This window comes from Nicotiana tomentosiformis, chromosome 7 (genome assembly GCF_000390325.3).
Source record: "Nicotiana tomentosiformis chromosome 7, ASM39032v3, whole genome shotgun sequence".
Classification (NCBI taxonomy): domain Eukaryota; kingdom Viridiplantae; phylum Streptophyta; class Magnoliopsida; order Solanales; family Solanaceae; genus Nicotiana; species Nicotiana tomentosiformis.
In genome coordinates, this window is record NC_090818.1 from 16901575 (window position 1) to 16923530 (window position 21956).

The window sequence follows — 21956 nt, forward strand, 5'->3', positions numbered from 1 at the left end:
TATTACTATTACTATTGCTATTATTATTACTATTACTATTACTACTATTACTATTACTATTACTATTACTATTATTATTATTACTATTACTATGACTATTACTATTATTATTACTATTACTATTACTATTACTATTATTATTATTATTATTATTATTACTACTACTACTATTACTATTACTATTACTATTACTATTATTACTATTACTACTATTACTATTACTATTACTATTACTATTATTACTATTACTACTATTACTATTACTATTACTATTACTATTACTATTACTATTACTATTACTATTATAATTATTATTATTATTATTATTATTATTATTATTATTATTATTATTATTATTATTATTATTGCGTTCAGGTTAGTGTAAGCGACCTGCCTTAGCCTCGTCACTACTTCGTCGAGGTTAGGCTCGGCACTTACAGAGTACATGGGATCGGTTGTACTCATACTACACTCTGCACTTCTTGTGCAGATACCAGAGTTGGTCCCATCGGCGTACTGTAGATTTTGCTCGGATTCAGCTATCAGAGGAGACTTGAGGGGTATAGTTGTACGGCGTTCGCAACTGTGAAGTCCCTTTCCACTTTATTTTAGTTGTGTGCTTAATTTTAGGCAGCTTTATTTTTATTCAGACCCTTGTTTGTATTATTCTAGAAGCTCGTGCACTTGTGACTCCAGTTCTAGGATGGTATTTAGACATCATTATTATTTTGGTTTGTTCACTTTAATTTACAATTTTTCTAGTTGTGTGGTTTCTTTACTAATTAATTAAAATGAATTGTTAAAAATGGTTTAAGTTATTCTAACGTTGTCTTGCGTAGCAAGTAAAATGTTAGGCGCCATCACGGTCCCAAAGGTGGGAATTTCGAATCGTGACATTAACAATGCAATGGGTTTTAATGCATGTATTAGCTTAGTTAAAGATAAAATTGTCCTTCAAATTTTATGCTTGGTTAAAATATGCTATTATATTAACGCAAGTTTGAAATAATCCAAGAAATTGAGAAATAAAACTATCTCCCTAATAAATAAATAAATAAATACTTAGCATGTTTCCTTTTTTATAAATAAATATTCAGTTTTATACTACAATATAGGTAGACAAATCAAATAATTTTTTAAAAGCTTTTTCATATAAAAATATTCCTCAACATATGTTTCTTTTAAAAAGATAAAGTGATGGATTGGTTATGAGGGTATTTTTGTGTCACGACCCAATTCCATTATAAGTCATGATGGTGCCCAACACTGATCAACTAGTGACTTCCCGCTTAGATAAATTTGTAAACGGTGGCTTTTTCCTTATTTAAAAAAAAGATTTTGGAGTTTGCAATTTTAACATAAATAAATGGAAGCAATTAGTACTAATCGTAATCATAAGAGCAAACCAAAACCATAAGTCTACTAGTGTGTGTGCCAAGACCTGGTGTCGCAAGTATGTGGGCAATCTAGTAGAATATACAAAACAATGCTAGCCTACTGTCTGAAAGCAAATAGACAGAAAATACAGGAACATAAGAGAAACTCCAGCTGTTGCAGAATGGCTCAAAAGGGCAGCTCACCGGGAAGTCTCGAGCTGGGAAATCAGTCTACGCACCGGACTGGTGGCCAGATGCACCTGCCTCAAATCCTGTACAATCAAGTACAGAAGTGTAGCATTAGTACATAAAGATATGTACCCAGTAAGTATCTAGTCTAACCTCGAAGAAATAGTGACGAGGGGTTGACTTCGACACTCACTAGAGCCAACAATATAATAGTATGTGATTCTAAATAAGCATGATACACAGAACTAACAATAAACTCAAAACAAGAAATAGCTGTACAGTTCTTCCATCATTTCTAAGAAACCAAAATAATTCCTTCATTTTAAACAAATGATCTCTAAAACAGTAAATTTATACTAATTATAAAAATGGCTTCCACTTCTATTATCACACACAAATTTCACCAAGGACGTTCGGCCCGATCCAACATAAAAATGTAAACTGTGCACTGCCAAGGGTCGAACGGCGCGAACCATAGATGAATCTATTAACATGCTGTGGCGAACGGCCCGCTCCCATGAGAGTAGTGGAAATAGTCACCCCGCTCGCGGAATATACTTACGTCGCGGTTAAATATAAATATAACGTAATTTTTCTCAATTCTTTTCAAAATATTAATTTACTTGAAACCTTTGAAATCTTGGAATCCTCAACTCAGTTCCATTTAATGCAATTAAACAATTATGTTCAGATAACGGTACCCACAAAGTATGGTGTAAGCCTAGAACTACCCGGACATAACAATAATAGTAGCTACATACGGATTCTCGTCACTTCGTGCATACGTAGCCCCCACAAATAATCATATATTAATTAAGTTCACCTATGGGGAAAGTTTTCTCTTACAAGGTTAGAAAAGAGACTTACCTCGCTTAAAGGCCTATTTTCCGGTCCAAGCTTATGCCCCAACCCTCAATTTGGTGCCGAACAATCCAAAACTATCCAAATAGTGTAGAAACTAATCAATATAGGCTTAAAAGTGCATATCACTACTATTTAAGTAATTTCCCAACCCTAAATGCAAGATTCCTAAAATTCACCCCCAGGCCCACGTGCCCGGATTCCGGAAATTTTCGAAGAAAGTTTTTACCCATAACCTTAGGAACATAAATATATGATTTTCATTAAGTTCTATAACCATTTTCGTGGTAAAACTCCATTTTTATCAAAAACCTAACTTTTCGTCTAAACCCATGATTTTCACTAATTTACATGTTATAATCTACCTATAAACTATGCATTAAACTCACATGAGGTAGAAATTACTTACCTCACAAAGCTAGGTCGAAATCCCCTCCTTAAGAGCTCCCAAATCGCCCAAGAGTGTAATAAATGACCCTAAAAATGCCTAAGTCCCGATTTTTAAACTCACTGTGCAAGTCTGCCTTCTTCGCAATCGCGAAGACAAACGGCCCAGGCCCAGGAAAATTTACCCATCGTGAACGCGACAGGAGCAACACGAACACGGAGGCACACTTGTCCTACCCTACGCGAACGCGAGGGCTTCTTCACGAATGCGAAGAACGAACATCGGCCACCCAGCTCAGCCTCTTCTACGCGAACGCGGGCCAGGTCACGCGAACGCGAAGGCTAGAGGGCCCAGACCTCCGCGAACGCAGTTCTGCTCACACGAACGTGAAGGGAAAAAGTTCCCCAACCCACAGTACCCCAAATCCTTCATCGCGAACGCGAGGGTCTGACCGCGTTCGTGAAGAAGGAAACCAGAAACAGAAATATGGTGTGTTTCAACTCAACTCCGGACGGTCCAAAACGCACCCGAGCCCCTCGGGACCCCGTCCAACTACTCCAACAAGTCTATAAACATAATACGGACTTGATCGAACTCTCAAAATGCGTAAATCAATAACAAAACCAAGAATCACACCCCAAAACCAAATTGAATCGAACTTTGAACTTCAAGTTTCTAAATAGCTCCGAACGCGTCGAATCATACTTATACTACTCGGAATGACACCAAATTTTGCGTTCAAGTATTAAATGACATTACGGAACTATTGCCTATCTCAAAATTCCATTCAGACCTCGATATCACCAAAACCTACTCCAAACCAAAATTAAAGAATTTTAAAAACCTTCAAGAACCAACTTTCACTATTAGGCGCCGATATGCTCCCGATCATCCAAAACCCAATCCGAACATACGCCCAAGTCCAAAATCATCATACGAACCTATTGGAATCGTCAAATCCCGATTCTGGGGTCGTTTACTTAAAATGTTGACCGAAGTCAAACTTGGCCTTTTAAGCCAACCTTAAGGAACCAAGTGTTCCAATTTCAACCCAAACTCTTTCAAATCCCGAACCAACCATCCCCGCTAGTCATAAATGAGTAAAAGCAAGTACGGGAAGCCTTATTTAGGGGAACGGGATTTTAGCAAGTAAAACGACTGGTCGGGTTGTTACATTTTGTAAACAAACAATTCTTTTAAAAACTGTGCAAGGCTTTAAGATATCAAACCAAATAATGGATAACAAATATGTCAGCATAACTAATGCAAGAATAACTAATACCAATATTACTAATACATCATATTCAGCATTTTTCTTATGCATCATACCAAACGACCCCTTAACCCTTTAAAAGTATGTCTAAGACTCACTACTTTTGACAAGGTAAGTCAGGATAAATTTTCACTATAGGTCGTGATGGCACCCAACGTCGCCGCTAGGCAAACCAACAGTAAACTACTCATTTAATTTCTCATTTTAATATTTTTAAAGTCTTTGATTTTTATTTAAATGCCGAAACAAATAGTAAATGAGTGTGATAATGTAAAGAATAAACTAAATGGAGAAGTAAGGTAGTGAGTTAAATAATCCAAACTCATGAATTTCTACTAGAATTCCCAAAACCCGGTGTCAAAGTGCACGAGCATATCGTAGATTATACAAAACTCCCTAAGAACTACTGTCTGAATCAAAATAGACAGGAATGATAAAAACATGACAAGAGAAGGCTCCGGGTGCTGTAGAACGGAGCATGGAAAAGCAGCTCACCACTAAGCCTTCGGGTAACGTAGATACGCGCCCGGACGAACTCCAGATGCACCTGTCTCAGAACCTGCACAGTATGTGCAGAAGTGTAGCGTGAGTACATAAACAAAATGTGCCCAGTAAGTATCTAGTCTAACCTCGAAGATGTAGTGACGAAGGGTCGACTTCGATACTTATTAGTGGGCAATATACATAATGTACAAAATTATTTAATAAGCATGAAAAACAACATTAATAATGGAATAAGAGGCAATAATTAAATGAGTATTTATCAAATAACAATTAAAAGACCCCAAATATCACATACTAATCTCAACAAGTAAGGGCTTAACATGTATTACAAATTCTCAAGTCATGACAAACATATCAAGTGAAATCGGACTCCGAGTGCACGAGTTATGCCGAGGTCGTACGACCCGATCTATAATATTTGTGTACATACACTACCGAGGTCATACGGTCTGATCCATGGATGCATCCATTATATATATATATATATATATATATATATATATATATATATATATATATTGCCGAGGCGTTCGACCCGATCCACATGAATAAGGAAACTTTTCAGATTTTGAATTTCATATTTACAACTCCGAGCTAGGATATACTTTCCATCAATAATTAAACATTTCGCCAACTCTCTAAGTAATGAAGCTCGATTTAACATGATCTTCAACAAAGTCTTTACTTATCAATACAAGCAATTAAACTAACAAGTTGAGTCCAAATAGTTCAAGTAATAGCATAATAAAAGCTTATGTCTACCCCGATATAACATGATATTTAGCTACGCACGGACTTCCGTCACTTCGTGTGTATGTAACACCCACAAGTAGTGACAAATAACAATTTAAACAGTTATGGGGTGAATTCTCTCTTACAAGGTTAGGCAAGAGACTTACCTCATTCCCATGTTCTCTTCCCGGTCCACAATTCACACTAAAGCCTCAAATTGGTTCCACGCAATCCAAAACTAGCCAAATATTGCATAAATTGTTCAATATATGCTCAAACATTTATAATTTAGCTATTTGAGTAATTTCCCGACCCAAATTTGAAGGTTCCTAAAATTCACCCCAGGACCACGTGACCGGATTCCAGAAATCTTTGTAAATAAAAGTTACCCATAACCTCACGAACCCAAATATATAATTTCTACTCAATTCTATAATCATTTTCGTGGTCTAATCCCATTTTTATCAAAATCTAGGTTTTTCAACAAAACCCTATAACTTCCACAATTTATATGTTAAAATTTACCCATAATCTATGTTTTAAACTCATATTAAGTAGTAATTACTTACCTTAAAATGCTTGTCGAAAATCCCTCTCCAAGAGCTACAAAATCAGCCAACCCAAAGTAAAATGAGTGAAAATGAACCTAAGTCCCGATTTAAATCATGTTTGTGCCCAGTGGTCTGATCTCGTCCAATTTTACACCTCAAATCAAGATTATGAAATGGTCGATTGCAATAATAGTACCCAACAAGAGTCAGGATCGATTTCCACAGGGAGCTATATATAGGGGTTAGGATTATATATTGTAGTATGTGAGTTTGACTATCTTAATTTAATCTTCCACAAGTTTGGATTGTTTCTATGTCTAGTTTAAAACTAAGATTGCAAAGTTAAGAAATAAAACTAAGAGAATTGTTTTTGTTGTTTTTCAAGTTTTGTAAAAAGCCTAGGGCTATGACCATCACCTAGATGTTTGCCTTATGGGATATAGACCTTAATGCTTGTTTTGCTGATTGGGGTGTATTATAGCTATCAACTCTCAATTACCCACTCAATACCACTCGGTCAAAGAGTGATTTTGCCCAATTTGGCTTTCTCAAGTCCAAATGGGCATTGCACAAAACAGTTGATAAAAGCTCAAGTCGGGTTATTACTATCTCTAGGTTGAACCCTTTAATTGGGATTATCAATCTCTCGATTGATCCAATTTCTTGTTAGCCAAGTTATCCTAGAATAAGTCCATCTTTCTCAAGTAGAGACTAAGTCAAATAGGCATGAACTAATGTTTGCAATCATTAATTCCACAAATTAAAGCATGAACAAGGCTAATTAATAAACACCCAATCATAAATAAGCATCAAATTAAACACCCATAAGGTTTACACACTACGGTTGGGTCACAACCCTAGTCAAAATCTAGCTACTCATGCTTGAAATTGAAGAAATAGAAGAAGAAATAATAAATAAACTCATATTGTGAAATCAAAATGGTAAAATCTATTTTAAAATATCCCAAATTATGAGACATTACTAAAAGAAGTAAAAAAGAAAAGGCTATTGTAGCTGCTGATGTCAAAAATTGACCTAAAATTGTGAAACTCGTCTATTTATACAGGGCTAGAAATTTCGGACAAAAATGCCCTTCAGAAGGTTTTGCGGCCGCACAATTCCATGTGCGGTCCGCATATTTCTTTAACTTGTCAGGAATTGGAGGTCTGCGGCCGCATAATTCTGATCTGCGGCTGTAAGGCATCCTTTCTGCGGTCCGCACTTTTACATCTACAGCTGCAACTATGTCTTCTGCGGTCCGCACTTTTACACCTGCGGCCGCATAATTCTTGTGCGGTCCGCACTTCTAAGGAACTTGAAATGCACATTCTCTAAACTTTGTTTCTAGCCATCGTTTGTGGCTGCACAATTCATGCGCGGACCGTACTTTGCACAAAGGTCTGCTGGCCTTTCCTTCATCATCTGCAGCCGCAGATAATATTTTGCGGTCCGCACTTGTGAGCTTCTATGCCTTTTATGGCCTTGAGTTTAGATTACTCTTTTTTGAGTTGGATTTCATCTCGGGAGTCCATCTTCCAATATTCCTACAATTTAGTACATTTCATCAATTTTCGGGAACACAATTAAACGCTTTTGGACTAAAACAAAAGCTAAAAGGCGCTGATACGTAGTCAAAATCCACACTTATCAACTCCCCCAAACATAAGTTTTTGCTTGTCCTCAAGCAAATAGATTAGTTCCCACCTCCAGAAGCTAAGGGACATTTTAGCTAATCAAAAGTGAGTCATTCACATATCCATTGGGACCAATAATTACCCATACCACTTATGTATTATCAACAAGGCAACAAGTTAAACTTTTATGCACATATAGTTCTAATGTGACACTAGAGTATCAAGAGTTGACTTTATTCATCAAGGAAGCTCGCTCTTTCATGTAGGTCATTGTGGATCCCAAAGTCATCCTCTTCTACTCTCCGTTTGACTATCTCGCTTAAGAATTTTAGCACTCAATCCAAATATTTGCTAAAGGTTTGCTCATCTCTCTCAAAAGAATGTCGCAAGTGCGACTTTAAATACCATAGGCTCGCCCCTCATGTAGATCGCCACTAATGTAAGCTCACTCGGCTTGAAACCACGTAGGGCTTTTTCGTAATGCAATGAAGGCTTTTGGACTAAGGTTGGATATGCTATTATAGAGCGGGTTCATCTTTCCTTAAGCACTCTATTTTCTATTCTCGGCTCATGCTTTGCCAATTCTTTGAGGCATTTTCTTTTCTTTGGAGGGACTAGAGAGACTTAGCATCACTCCTTCTTGATCATGACATTCATTTTCTCCCTCTTTGATTTCTCCCCGCTTTGCATCATTATTTTCTTTGAATCCCATCAACTCCTCCACTTATTCACTTTCTTTTTCCATTTTTCTCCTTTTTTTTTGTTCTTTCCTTTTCTTGCCTTTCCTTCTCTTCATTTCTTTTCTCTTTTTGTGCCTTGATACCTCTTTCAAATTGCTCGTCTCTCCCCCAAACCTACATTTTTAGCCAATTATTTCACAAGAGTGTTAAGGAAAGCTCGGGTGCCAAGAGAGGATCACGACAAAATGGGTAAAGGCTTATAACATGGTTATCAAATGAGAAAGGTTTGAGGCTTAAATGGGTTGACTAGGGATAACAACATTGGTGGAAAATGGAAAACTTTAAAAGGGTCAAGGAGAGCCTACAATCACTTCTCAAGCCAAGCAAAACTTAAGATTTCGCCTTGAAACACATTGGGGGCAAGTTCTAGACCCTTCGCACGGGTACTTGGACTTGCAACAAAAATATTTCACCTCTCACGCAGCTGGATTGTTAAAGAGGATAGAGTCGAGGGCCCACAACAACAATATTCAAGATTGAAAATCACTATGGTTTGATTAAACTACTCGATGACTACATAAGTCAACACAAGAGGGACCGGGTCACTAACTAGAGTTATTTCTTTCCAAAACCCCTGTTTTAACCAAAAGCACCTAGTTTAAGTGTGTTAGTACCAAGTAAAGCATGTTTGACTCTTCAAGCATGATTTAATTAGGTCTTTTTATTCATTACTACTACTAGTATTACCTAAATACAAAAAAAAAAAGACTCAATCCCTTAACAAGGTTGTCATGCCATCCATCATTGGGAGAAGTCGCCCGGTTCACACAAAAATTACCTTTAGAAAGAACCGTGGCATTAAGAAAACCAAAGGCTTATTATCCACTAAAATATAAAAAGAAGATACTAAATAAAAAAGAATCTACAAACATAAAGATAAAGAAGCACAATGAATATACATAATGAGAGAGAAGAGAGAATATATACATAATGATAAAGGAAAAGAGAGAATATATACAGACTATCAGTTACTACAAACCAATTTGTCTCAGAATCATCAAACTATACCTAATAAACTCCACCCCCCGAATAAAAATAAGCATTGTCCCCAATGCTTAACAAAATAAGGGTAAAGGAAGGGTAAGAGTGAAGAAAACTCCCTATGGCTCTGTGTCCATTTCTGTGTCCCCAATAGTGTGACCGACCTCAGCCTCATCCAATTGGATCTCATCATCCTCAACTCTGGGAGTGGCTGGGTTGGTACATGTGACGTACTACCTCGGGAATGTCAACAACAATGTCTGGCTACTCAGACTGGCCAGTTGGTATTGTATGTGTTGTAGGATCTGGGCCTGGGTGGTGCTGGTCAATCAGCATATCAAATGGAATGTCTCCGGCTACTGCAAGCATTGTAACTTGGCTCTGGAGCTTGTCCACTGACCTCTTGGAGGTCTGGGACTTCCGCATATTCTTCACTTCCATTCCCAGCTCTTCTATTACTAATCCATATTGCACTAGAGTGGCCATAATTGTGTTCTGATTCTCTAAGAGCTTCTTCAAAGTTTATTCAACTGTGGGGGGAATCTGGGGTGCCGCAATGTATTACTATGCTGCAACATTACTGGATATGTCAGACAGCTTTGCAGTAGTTGTCTACATCCAGTTGTTGAGGCTCGCCAGTGTCTGGGAAACTTGCAGCGCAGATAGTGGAGCAATGGGCATCGGCACCGACTTCAAAGCCGAGGTGGAAGGCATTGAGGCTAAAGGTGGGGGCATAGCCGCTGCACTGGCTGAAGGCTCTGCTAAAGTGGATGCCATGTTGGCTGTCTCTACAGCTACCACCGATGGCTCATCAGACTGGCCTATGGTGGTAGTCGGCTGACCCTTCTTCTTAGGGTTGTGTGCATCCATTAAAGAATGCCATGAGAAGGGCTTCTTAGCCGAACCTTTGTATCAAAATCTCTCGGCTCCACCCGTGCATCTGTAAGATACTCAGTAATGGTGTTGGGATATGGGTAAGAGGTATCATCTTGCCTGGCAACCACATATATATTGGCCGACATCATGACACCCACATTGATCGGGTACCCGACCATGATGGAGGCGACCATGACACCCACATTGATCGGTTTCCATGGTCTAATATGTTGCAGACAAAGGTATGCCATCTCTTTGCCTCAAAGCTTAGGGTGTTCCTCTGAATAGGAACCCCTATTGTGATCCATTTTTTGAAGTATCTCCTCTGCCTCTAGATCTGACCATTTTTTTAACAAGCAACAACAGGTGTCAATTGTAATTCAAGTGTAAACATACTAGAACACAACAGAGAGATAGTGAACCACACAATGTAAAACATCCTTGCAGGGTAGGGGAGTGCGGTCCGTAGAATTATAAGTGCGGCCGCAGGCTGGGCATTGCGGACCGCACAATTTAATCTTGCAGCTGCAGAATTGGATCTGTGATCCGCACAATTGCCAGTGCGACCGCGGATTGCGGTACGCACGATTTCTATTATGCCCGCACATGAGAGTCATCAAATTGACAACTCTCTGTTAATAGAGAACTAGTCATTCTGCAGCCGCGAGAAGATTTCGGCAGTCCACACAATATTCAGTGCGGCCGCAAAATCATGCTTGACCCAAGTCCATAATCTTAACTTCTGCGGACCACACCATTTCTTGTGTGGCCGCGGATTTCAAAACAAATACGATCAGAGATTCTAGGGTTTGTAATTTTTGCACAAATTTGACATGGTGGCATTGTATAAGCATGAAAAACTATTTACCCATTCCCCATAAAGTAAGTACTATTTGACCCACTACATATTCACCCCAAAAGATTGTCCAAATAAATTCACAGACAAATGGTTCACAATTTTGCCAAAAATTTAAAATTTAAAATAAATTAATCAAGATGATGATGCGTACCAGAGATGAATTTGTACAAGAGATGAGTGATCAACAATTGTTAGGCTTGTGAGCAGCTAATTTAACATGAAATTTCAATTTTAACACTTTGTGAGCTGAGAGAGGGAAAAAGAGGAACAATGGCCATCAACCCCTATTTATAGTGAAAGAGTTCTCGAAGGTGAAGGGGAAGTGAGTGCGGCCGCAGAATTCCTACTGCGGCCCGCACTCTGTTACCTGGGGCTCAGAATCCCTTATTGATTTGCGGTCCGCAGAATAAGCGGTGCGACTGCAGATTCAATTACAGTTCGCATAATATGGGTTGCGGCCGCAGATTGGCTATTTCTCTGACAAACCAACTTCAAAGAGTTGGCATTTTTCCTTTTCAATTTGTGGAGTCCGCATTGCAATTGTGCGGCCGCAGTTCGCTTTTTGTTATAGCAACCAAAATTGTGCAGTCCGCATTTTGTTCCACACTTAGCCAAATACTGGGCAGAATTCCTATAGAGAATACTCATTCCTGCAACACACTTCAAATCCAGTTAGCACAAAAATAACACATGACTATAAAAGAAGAAAAGAAAAGAAAAATAAATATAGGTTGCCTCCCAAGAAGCGCCTGATTTAACGTCGCAGCACGACGCAGATTACCATCATTTGAAATGAATAACTGCCACCATGTGGCCATAATCAACCTTTCCCAAATAATGCTTCACTCGGTGACCATTGACTCAGAATACCTCATCATCTTTGATCTTCAAGTCCAATGCACCAAAAGGTGTCACACCCACAATTTCAAAGGGACCACTCCACTTAGATTTCAGCTTTCTGGGAAACATCTTCAACTGTGAGTTGAACAACAACACAAGATTTTTCCACCTTGAACTCCTTGTTCCGAATGTATTTGTCATGAAGGTACTTCATCTTCTCTTTGTACAAGGACGAACTTGCATATGCATGGTACCAGAACTCATTCAATTCATTTAAATGTGTAACCCGCAAGTTAGCGGTTGCATCCCAATCAAGATTCAACTTCTTTAAAGCCCACATGGCTTTGTGTTCAAGTTCCACCGGAAGATGAAAAGCTTTGCCAAACACCAACCGGTATGGAGACATCCCAATAGGAGTTTTGATGAAAGCAGTCCGATATGCCCATAGTGCATCATCAAGCTTCTTTGACCAATCCGTCCGGTTAGCATTCATTGTTTTGGACAAAATACTCTTTATCTCCCGGTTGGAGACTTCCACTTGACTGCTAGCTTGTGGATGATAGGGAGTTATAACTTTATGAGTGACACCATACTTGCTAAGCAAAGTGTCAAAAGCCTTGTTGCAAAAATGCGACCCCCCCCCACATCGATTAAGATATCCCGCGGAGTACCAAATCTTCTGAAAATATTCTTCTTCAAGAATGCCACCACACTTATCGCTTCATTGTTGGGTAGAGCAATGGCCTCAACCTATTTAGACACATAATCAGCTGCGACCAAGATGTAGGTATTTCCACAAGAACTCACAAAAGGACCCATGAAGTCAATACCCCACACATCAAAGATATCAATCTCCAAAATGGTAGTGAGAGGCATTTCACTTTTCTTCGAGATTACACCGGTCCATTGGCATTCATCACATCTTTTCACCATATCACTTGCATCTTTGTAAAGAGTGGTCCAATAGAAATCACAACTTAGCACTTTGGCCGCCGTTCTTGCTCCGCCATGGTGACCACCATAAGGCGAAGAATGGCAAGCCTCAAGAATAACATTTTGCTCTTCATTCGGTGCACATCTTCTAATTACCCCATCCAGGAAAATCCGAAAAAGGTATGGCTCATCTCAAAAATAATATTGACTGTCCCATTTGAGCTTCTTCCGTTGATTTGAAGAGAACTCATCCGGGATGATTCCACATACAAGGAAGTTTGATAGATCTGCGAACCATGGAACCTCCTTCATTGAAATAGCCAATAGTTGCTCGTTAGGGAAGGAGTCATTGATTTCCAGGCCATCATGCGGCCTCCCATCCTCTTCCAAACGAGACAAGTGATCTGCCACTTAATTTTCACTCCCTTTTCGATCTTGGATGTCAATATCAGACTCTTGAAACAATAGAACCCATCTCATTAACCAATCATTTGAATCTTTCTTGATCATAAGATAGCGAAGTACCACATGATCCGTATGAACAATAACCTTTGCACCCATCAAGTATGGGCGAAACTTCTTAATTGAAAAAATAATGGCAATGAGCTCTTACTCTGTAATAGTGTAATTGACTTAGGCATCATTCATGGTCTTACTAGCATAGTAGATCGTATGAAAAACCTTATTGATGTGGTGCCCCAAAACTGCTCCAACCGCTACATCACTAGCATCGCACATGAGCTCAAAAGGAATACTCTAATTAGGAGCGGTGATAATATGAGTGGGTGTCAACTTGAACTTTAGCAATTCAAAGGCTTTCATGCAATCATCATTGAATTAAAACTTAGCATCTTTCTCTAAGAGCTTGCACAACGAGTTTACTACTTTAGAAAAATCCTTTATGAAGCGCTCGTAGAACCCCGCGTGACCCAAAAAACTTTGCATGCCTTTCACTGAGGTTGGAGGTGAAAGTTTAGAAACCACCTCTATCTTTGCCTTGTCGACCTCTATGCCATTCTTCAAAATTTTGTGGCCAAGGACAATGCCTTCCACGACCATGAAATGGCATTTCTCCCAATTTAGCACCAAGTTCGTTTCTTCACACCTTGCCAATACTCTATCCAAATTTTCCAAGAAATCATCAAAGGAATCCCCGACTACTGAGAAGTCATCAATGAAGACTTCAAGGTAGTCCTCCACCATATCCATAAAGATCGCCATCATATACCTTTGAAAAGTCGCCAGTTCATTGCATAAGCCAAATGGAATCCGCTTAAAAGCGAAAGTGGCATTGGGACATGTGAAAGTTGTTTTCTCTTGATCTTCCAGAGCAATAAGGATTTCATTGTAGCCTGAGTATCCATCTATAAAGCAATAGAAAGCACGGTCGGCCAACCTATCAAGAATTTGGTCAAGGAATGGAAGTGGAAAATGGTCTTTCCTCATGACTTTGTTTAGCTTGCGATAGTCCATACACACTCTCCACCTGGTGACCATTCTTGAGGGAATCAACTCGTTCTTGTCACTGGTGATCACTGTCATGCCCTCTTCTTTGGGACATATTGCACTGGAGAAGTCCACGAACTATCAGAAATGGGGTAGACAACACTGGCATCCAACCATTTGATAATCTCCTTTTTGAGCACCTCTTGCATAACTTCGTTGAGTCTCCTTTGTTGTTCAATAGATGGTTTGGCACCTTCCTCCAAGTTAATCTTGTGCATGCAAAATACGAGGCTTATTCCCCGAATATCAACCAAAGTCCACCCAATAGCCTTCTTCCTCTTGTGGAGCACCGCCAATAAGGAGTCAACCTGCACGTTAGTCAAACAAGAGGAAATAATAACCGGTAAAGTTGAACAAAGGCCAAGAAATTCATACCTAAGATGTGGAGGAAATGGCTTCAAATCCAAGGTACGAGGCTCTTCAATTGAAGGCCTTATAGGAGGAGTTTTCTTATTCTCAATATCCAAGGAAAGTTTCCGGGGTGCATAGTTGTATGATCCCATTCCTTGCAAAGAATTCACACATTCCATGAAGCCATCCATCTCGTCATCATCAAAGTTGAGCAAGTCGGCCTCCAAAATATCACCCACATTAATCGTGGTACTTGTACCATCAATAATCACATCGGTCACCAAGTCCACGAAAGAACATACTTCATTGCTATTTGGTTGCCACATAGATTTTCACACGTGGAACACAACCTTTTCATCACCTACCCGGAAGAGTGAGTTCTCTGACTTCTACATTAACAAGAGCATTCCCCGTAGCAAGGAAAGGTCTTCCAAGAATAATCAACACCTCATAGTCCACTTCACAATTAAGAATAACAAAATCCGCCGGAAGAAGAACTTATCAACACGAACCAATACATCTTCAATAACTCCCAAAGGTCTCTTCATTTTACGATCGGCCATTTGTAATCTCATAGATGTGATTCTTGGTTTTCCAATTCTCGAGGTCTTGAAAACAGTATAGGGCATCAAATTGATGCTTGCCCCAAGATCACAAAGAGCTTTAGCAAACTCGGCACTTCCAATGGTACAATGGATTATGAAAGCACTAGGATCTTCCAATTTATGAGCCATCGAATGCACAATCGCACTCACTTGATGAGTGACTTTGATAGTTTCAAAATTCATCGACTGCTTCTTTGTCACCAAGTCCTTCATAAACTTTGCATAGCTGGTCATTTGCTCCAAGACTTCAATTAATGGCACATTTATCGAGACACTCTTCATCATGTCAATGAACCTTTTGAATTGATTCTCACCATTTTGCTTGGCGAGCCTTTGAGGATATGGAGGAGGTGGCTTGGGCAATGGTGCCTTAGCCTTTTGCACTACCGGTTCCAGTATATCAATAACATGATCCCTAGACGGGTTCACTTCCTCTTGAGTCTCTTCCACAGTGTCATCAATATCAATTTGTACTTCATCATTTGCTTACACCATATTGTTAGGGATTTCCTCTTCTTCTACCACTTTCTCATCATCCACAAGTTGCCTTTGACTTGAGGTGGGTGCATTCCTACCTCTTCCACTTCTTGTAGTAACGGTCATGGAATGCCCCGTGTTGTTCCCACCCTTTGGGTTCACCACCATGTCAATTGGTAGTGCCCCCTTAGGACGAGAATTTAAAGCTTGAGAGATTTGCCCCATTTGCACTTCTAAATTGTGGATCGATGTATTTTGTAAAGCAAGTTGGGCATCAGAATCATCATTCTTCTCTATCATTTTCTTGAACATGTTCTTAATACGGCCCATTTTATTGTTAGAAGAACTAGGATCATGGGAAGGATAAGGAGGTGGGTTGCTCGGTTGTTGATACATCGGGGGCCTTTGAAAACCCTACCCCCGATTTCCTTGATTGTTATTCCATCCGCCTTGATTGTTGCCACCCCAATTGCCTTGGTTATTGTTGTTACGCCAAATCCCTTGATTATTGCCTCCACTCCAATTTCCTTGATTGTTGTTGTTATACCAATTACTTTGATTGTTTCCACCACTCCAATTACCTTGATTATGACAATTCCAATTTCCTTGATTGTTTTGAGGTCTCCCTTGTTGTTGGCTTGGGCCTTGGAAGTTGTTTCTTTGCCCTTGCAAGTTGTTCACATATTGGACTTCTTCTTCTTGGTCATTGTAAGAATCCTCTTTCTCAAACCCACTATCTTCTTGCATAAAATTTTCCACTCGTTGTTGCATTTGTGGACCCTTTGTTCTCCGTTTGTCCACCATCATGTTTACTCCCTCCATTGCATTGACTTGCCTCGGGTTTTGCACTTGTTGAAATTGAGCCTTTGCCAATTGGTTCATGGCGGTGGTCAATTTGGCTATGGCTTGTCCATGGTCATGCAATTCTTTGTGAAGGTGAATCACATTGGGAACCCCTTGTGGAACATTAGCCCGAGACTGCCACGCCGGTGAAGTATCCGCCATCCTATCCAAAATATCACACGCCTCTACATAAGGCGTAGTCATAAAATTCCCACCGGCAAGTTGATTCACTACACATTGGTTGGTTGTATTGATCCCCTGATAGAAAGTTTGTTGAATCATGCTCTCCGTCATATCATTGTTGGGGCATTCTTTCACCATTGTTCTATACCTTTTCCATATCTCGTGTAGTGGTTCATTGGGCTCTTGCTTGAACGCTAGAATTTCATCCCAAAGAATAGCCATGTGCCCAGGAGAGAAGTACATAGAAATAAATTTCTCTGCTAGTTCATCCCAAGTATGAATGGAATGATTTGGCAAATGTTCAAACCAATCTAAAGCTTTCCCCCGTAGAGAAAAGGGGAAAAGTCTTAGCCTCAAAGCATCCTCGGAGACATTTGTTTGTTTACTCCCCCAACACGTATCTACGAAACCCTTCAAGTGTTGTATGCATTTTGACCTGGTACACCGGTGAAGAACCCCCGTTGCTCGAGCAAAGTGAGCATCACGTTGGTTATTTGAAAGTTGCCCGCCCTAATATGGGGAGGGACTATAGCACCTGCATACCCTTTATTCGGAAACACCCGGTGTGGAGCCGCTCTTGGTGGAGGTGGGGGTACAGCGGGCATGTTGTCATGAGGCACTCGACCTCGTCTATTGGCTTGAGGTTCAAGAGGGACCTTATCCATTTGATCATCCTCAATGTCCACATCCCGCAAAGGTAAGTTTTCGAGCTCATTGTTTGCCATGATTGCACCTACAATTTCTCAACACCTTAGTAAAAAGAAAGGAAAAGAAGATAATCCCAAAAACAAACCTAAATATATAGCTAACACCGTTTTTAGCTACCCGACAACGGCGCCAAAAATTGATCTCGTCCAATTTCACACCTCAAATCAAGGTTATGAAACAGTCGATTGCAATAATAGTACCCAACAAGAGTCAGGATCGATTTTCACAGGGAGCTATATATAGGGGTTAGGATTATATATTGTAGTATGTGAGTTTGACTATCTTAATTTTCTCTTCCATAAATTTGGATTGTTTCTATGTCTAATTTAAAACTAATATTGCAAAGTTAAGAAATAAAACTAAGAGAATTATTTTTGTTGTTTTTCAAGTTTTGTTAAAAGCCTAGGGCTATGACCATCACCTAGGTGTTTGCCTTATGGGATATAAACCCTAATGCTTATTTCGTTAATTGGGGTGTATTATAACTATCAACTCACAATTACCCACTCAATACCTCTCGGTCAAAGAGTGATTTTGTCTAATTTGGCTTTCTCAAGTCCAAATGGGTATTGCACAAAACGGTTGATAAAAGCTCAAGTCGGGTTATTACTATCTCTAGGTTTAACCCTTTAATTAGGATTATCAATCTCTCGGTTGACACAATTTCTTGTTAGCCAAGTTGTCCTAGAATAAGTCCTTATTTCTCAAGTAGAGACTAAGTCAAATAGGCATGAACTAATATTTGCAACCACTAATTCTACAAATTAGAGCATAAACAAGGCTAAATAATAAACACTCAATCATAAATAATCATCAAATTAAACGCCCATAAGGTTTACACACTAGGGTTGGGTCACAACCCTAGTCAAAATCTAGCTACTCATGATTGCAATTAAAGAAATAAAAGAAGAAATGATAAATAAACTCATATTGTGAAATCAAAATGGTAAAAGCTATGTTAAAATATCCTAAATTATGAAAAACAACTAAAATAAGTAAAAAGAAACGGCTATTGTAGCTGCTGATGTCAAAAATTGACCTAGAATTGTGAAACTCGTCTATTCATACAGGGCTAAAAATTTCTGACAAAAATGCCCTCCGGGAGGTTCTTAGGCCTCAAAATTCCATGTGCGGTCCGTATATTTCTTCAACTTGTCAGGAATTGGAGGTCTGTGGCCGCATAATTCTGATCTGCGGCCGCAAGGCATCCTTTCTGCGGTCCACACTTTTACATCTGCGGCCGCAACTATGTCTTTTGCAGTCCGCACTCTTACACTTGCGGCCACAAGGTGCTTCTTCTGTTGTACATTCTCTGAACTTTGTTCCTAGTCACCATTTGCAGCCGCAAAATTCATGTGCGGACCGCACTTTGTACAAAGGTCTGCTGGCATTTCCTTCATCATCTGCAGCCGCAGATGATATTTTGCGGTCCGCACTTGTGAGATTCTGTGCCTTTTATGGCCTTGAGTTTAGATTACTCCTTTTTGAGTTGGATTTCATCTCTGGAGTCCATCTTCCAATATTCCTCCAATTTAGCACATTTCATCGATTTTCGGGAACACAATTAAATACTTTTGGACTAAAACAAAAGCTAAAAGGTGCTAATTAGTCAAAATCCCCAATTATCATGGTCCCTTCTTCGCGGTCGCGAAAGGGGCCTCGCAATCGCGAAAGAAAAAATGCTAAGGCTTAGAAAAATCTTCATCGCGATCACAATAGGACCCACGTGATCGTGAAGGCCATCCTCCGCAATTCATCGCGAACGCAGCCTTCCCTTCGCGAACGCAAAGGGCATTGACCTGCTTAGCTCCCAGACCCAGTCCCTACTACGCAAATGTGACGAGGAGATCACGAAGATGGAGGCCAGTGCCCTAAAGCTTCGTGATCGCGACCTCCTCTACGCGATCGCGTAGAACAAAAGTCAATAGCCCCCAGTTCCTTCATCGCGAATGCGAGGCTTTCTCCGCGTTCATGAAGAAGGAAACAAGCAGCAAAATTTCTGCAATTCTAGATTCAACTCCGGGTGGTCTGAAGCACACCCGAGCCATCCGGGACCCCATCCAAATGCACCAACAATTCCATAAACATAATACTAACCTGCTCGAATTCTCGGAACATGTAAAACCACATCAAAACTAAGAATCGCATTCCAAAACCAAATTGAATCAAATTATGAACTTCAACTTCTTAACTAGCTCCGAACGCGCCGAATCATACTTAGACTACTCGGAATGATACCAAATTTTGCATACAAGTCATAAATCACCAAACGGACCTATTCCGAAGCTCTAAATCCCAAGTGGACCTCGATAGCACCAAAGTCTACTCCAAACCAACTTGCAACATTAATCGCGAAAATGCTCCCGAATCACCTAAAACCCGATCCGAATATACGCCAAAGCCCAAAATCATCATACGAACCTATTAAAACCATCAAATACCAGTTCCGAGGTCATTTACTCAAAATGTTGACTCAAGTCAAACTTGGCCATTATAGGCCACTATTAAGGAACTAAGTGTTCAGATTTCAACTCGAACCCTTCCAAACCTAAACCAACCATCCCCGCAAGTCATAAAATAGTAAAGGCACATACGGGGAGTCTTTATTAGGAGAACAGAGACCTAGAACGCAAATAAATCGGTCGGGTCGTTACATTCTCCATCTCTTAAACAAACGTTTATCCTCGAACGGGTCTAGGATCATACTTGGAGTGGTGAATAGGTGCGAATATCTGCTCCGCATGTCCTCCTCGATCTTCCAACTGTCTTCCTCGACTGGTTGACCCCTCCACTGGACCTTTATCGCAGAAATCTTCTTCGACCTCAACCGGCGAACCTTCCTGTCAAAATAGTAGCTGGTTCCCCCTCGTAACCCAAGCTCTCATCTAGCTGAACCGTGTTGTAATCTAATACATGAGACCTGTCAGCATGATACTTCCGGAGCATAAACATGTGGAAGACCGGATGAAATCCTGATATACTTAGAGGCAAGTCAATCTCATAAACAACCTCCCCAACTCACCTCAGCACCTCAAATGGGCAAATAAACCATGGGCTCAGCTTGGCCTTCTTCTCGAACCTCATGATACCCTTCATCAGCTAGACTTTTAAGATAACCTTCTCGCCCACCATAAAAGATAAATCATGCGCCTTCTTGTCCGCGTAACTCTTATGTCTGGACTGTGCTGTGTGAAGCCGCTCCTGAATCAACTTTACCTTCTCCAAGGCATCCTTCACTAAATCGTGCCATATAACCCAACCTTAACGGGCTCAAACCATCTGATGGGTGAACGACATCGCCGACCATACAAAGCCTCAAATGGAGCCATATAGATGTTAGACTAATAACTATTGTTATAAGAAAACTCGGTCAAAGGCAAGAATCAATCCCACTGCCCTTCGAAGTCAATCATACATGCTCTAAGCATATCCTCCAGAATCTGAATTGTCCGCTCCGACTGCCCATCGGTCTGCGGATGAAAGGTTATGCTGAGCTCTACCCGGGTGCCTAACTCACTATGTACTACTTTCCTGAAATGTGAGGTGAACTGAGGGCCTCTATCTAAAATGATGAAAACAGGCACACCATGCAACCGGACAATCTCCTGAATGTAAATTTGGGCCAATCTCTCTGAAGAGTACGTAGTCACAACCGGAATAAAGTGTGCCGACTTGGTTAGCCTATCTATAATGACCCAAACAGTATCAAACTTCCTCAACGTCCGGGACAACCCAACTACAAAGTCTATAGTGATCTGCTCCCATTTCCACTACGGTATAACCATCTGTTGGAGTAGGCCACCTGGCCTCTGGTGCTTATACTTAACTTGCTGGAAATTTAGACACCTCTCTACAAACTCAACTATGTCCTTCTTCATCCGCCGCCACCAATAATGCTGCCTCAGGTTGCGATACATCTGCACCAGGATGAATAAAATACCAAGAACTGTGGGCCTCCTCTAGAATCTTCTCCCTCAAGCCATCAACATCAGGAACACATAAGCGACTTTGGAGTCGCAGAACACCATCCTTGCCGATAGTAACCTCCTTGGCACTACTCCGTAGTACAGTCTCTCTAAGAACCAGAAGGTGTGGATCATCGTACTGACAAGTCGTGATCCGCTCAAATGATGAAGACTTAGCCACAACATATGCATGAACTCGACTGGGCTCTGAAATATCTAACCTCACAAGTCTGTTAGCTAGTGACTGAATGTCCCAAGCCAAAAGCCTCTCCTCTACCGAGATAAATGCCAAACTACCCATGCTCTCGGTCTTTCTACTCAAGGTATCTGCAACCACATTTGCCTTGCTCGGATGGTAAAGGATGGTAATATCATAATCCTTTTGTAACTTGAGTCATCTGTGCTGCCTCAAATTAAGATCCCTTTGCTTAAACATTTGCTACAAGCTACGATGATTGGTGTAAACTTCATAGGACACCCTATAAGGATAATGCCTCCAGATCTTGAGAGTATGAACTATCGCTGCCAACTCCAAATCATGTACAGGGTAATTCTTCTCGTGGGGCTTCATTTGACATGA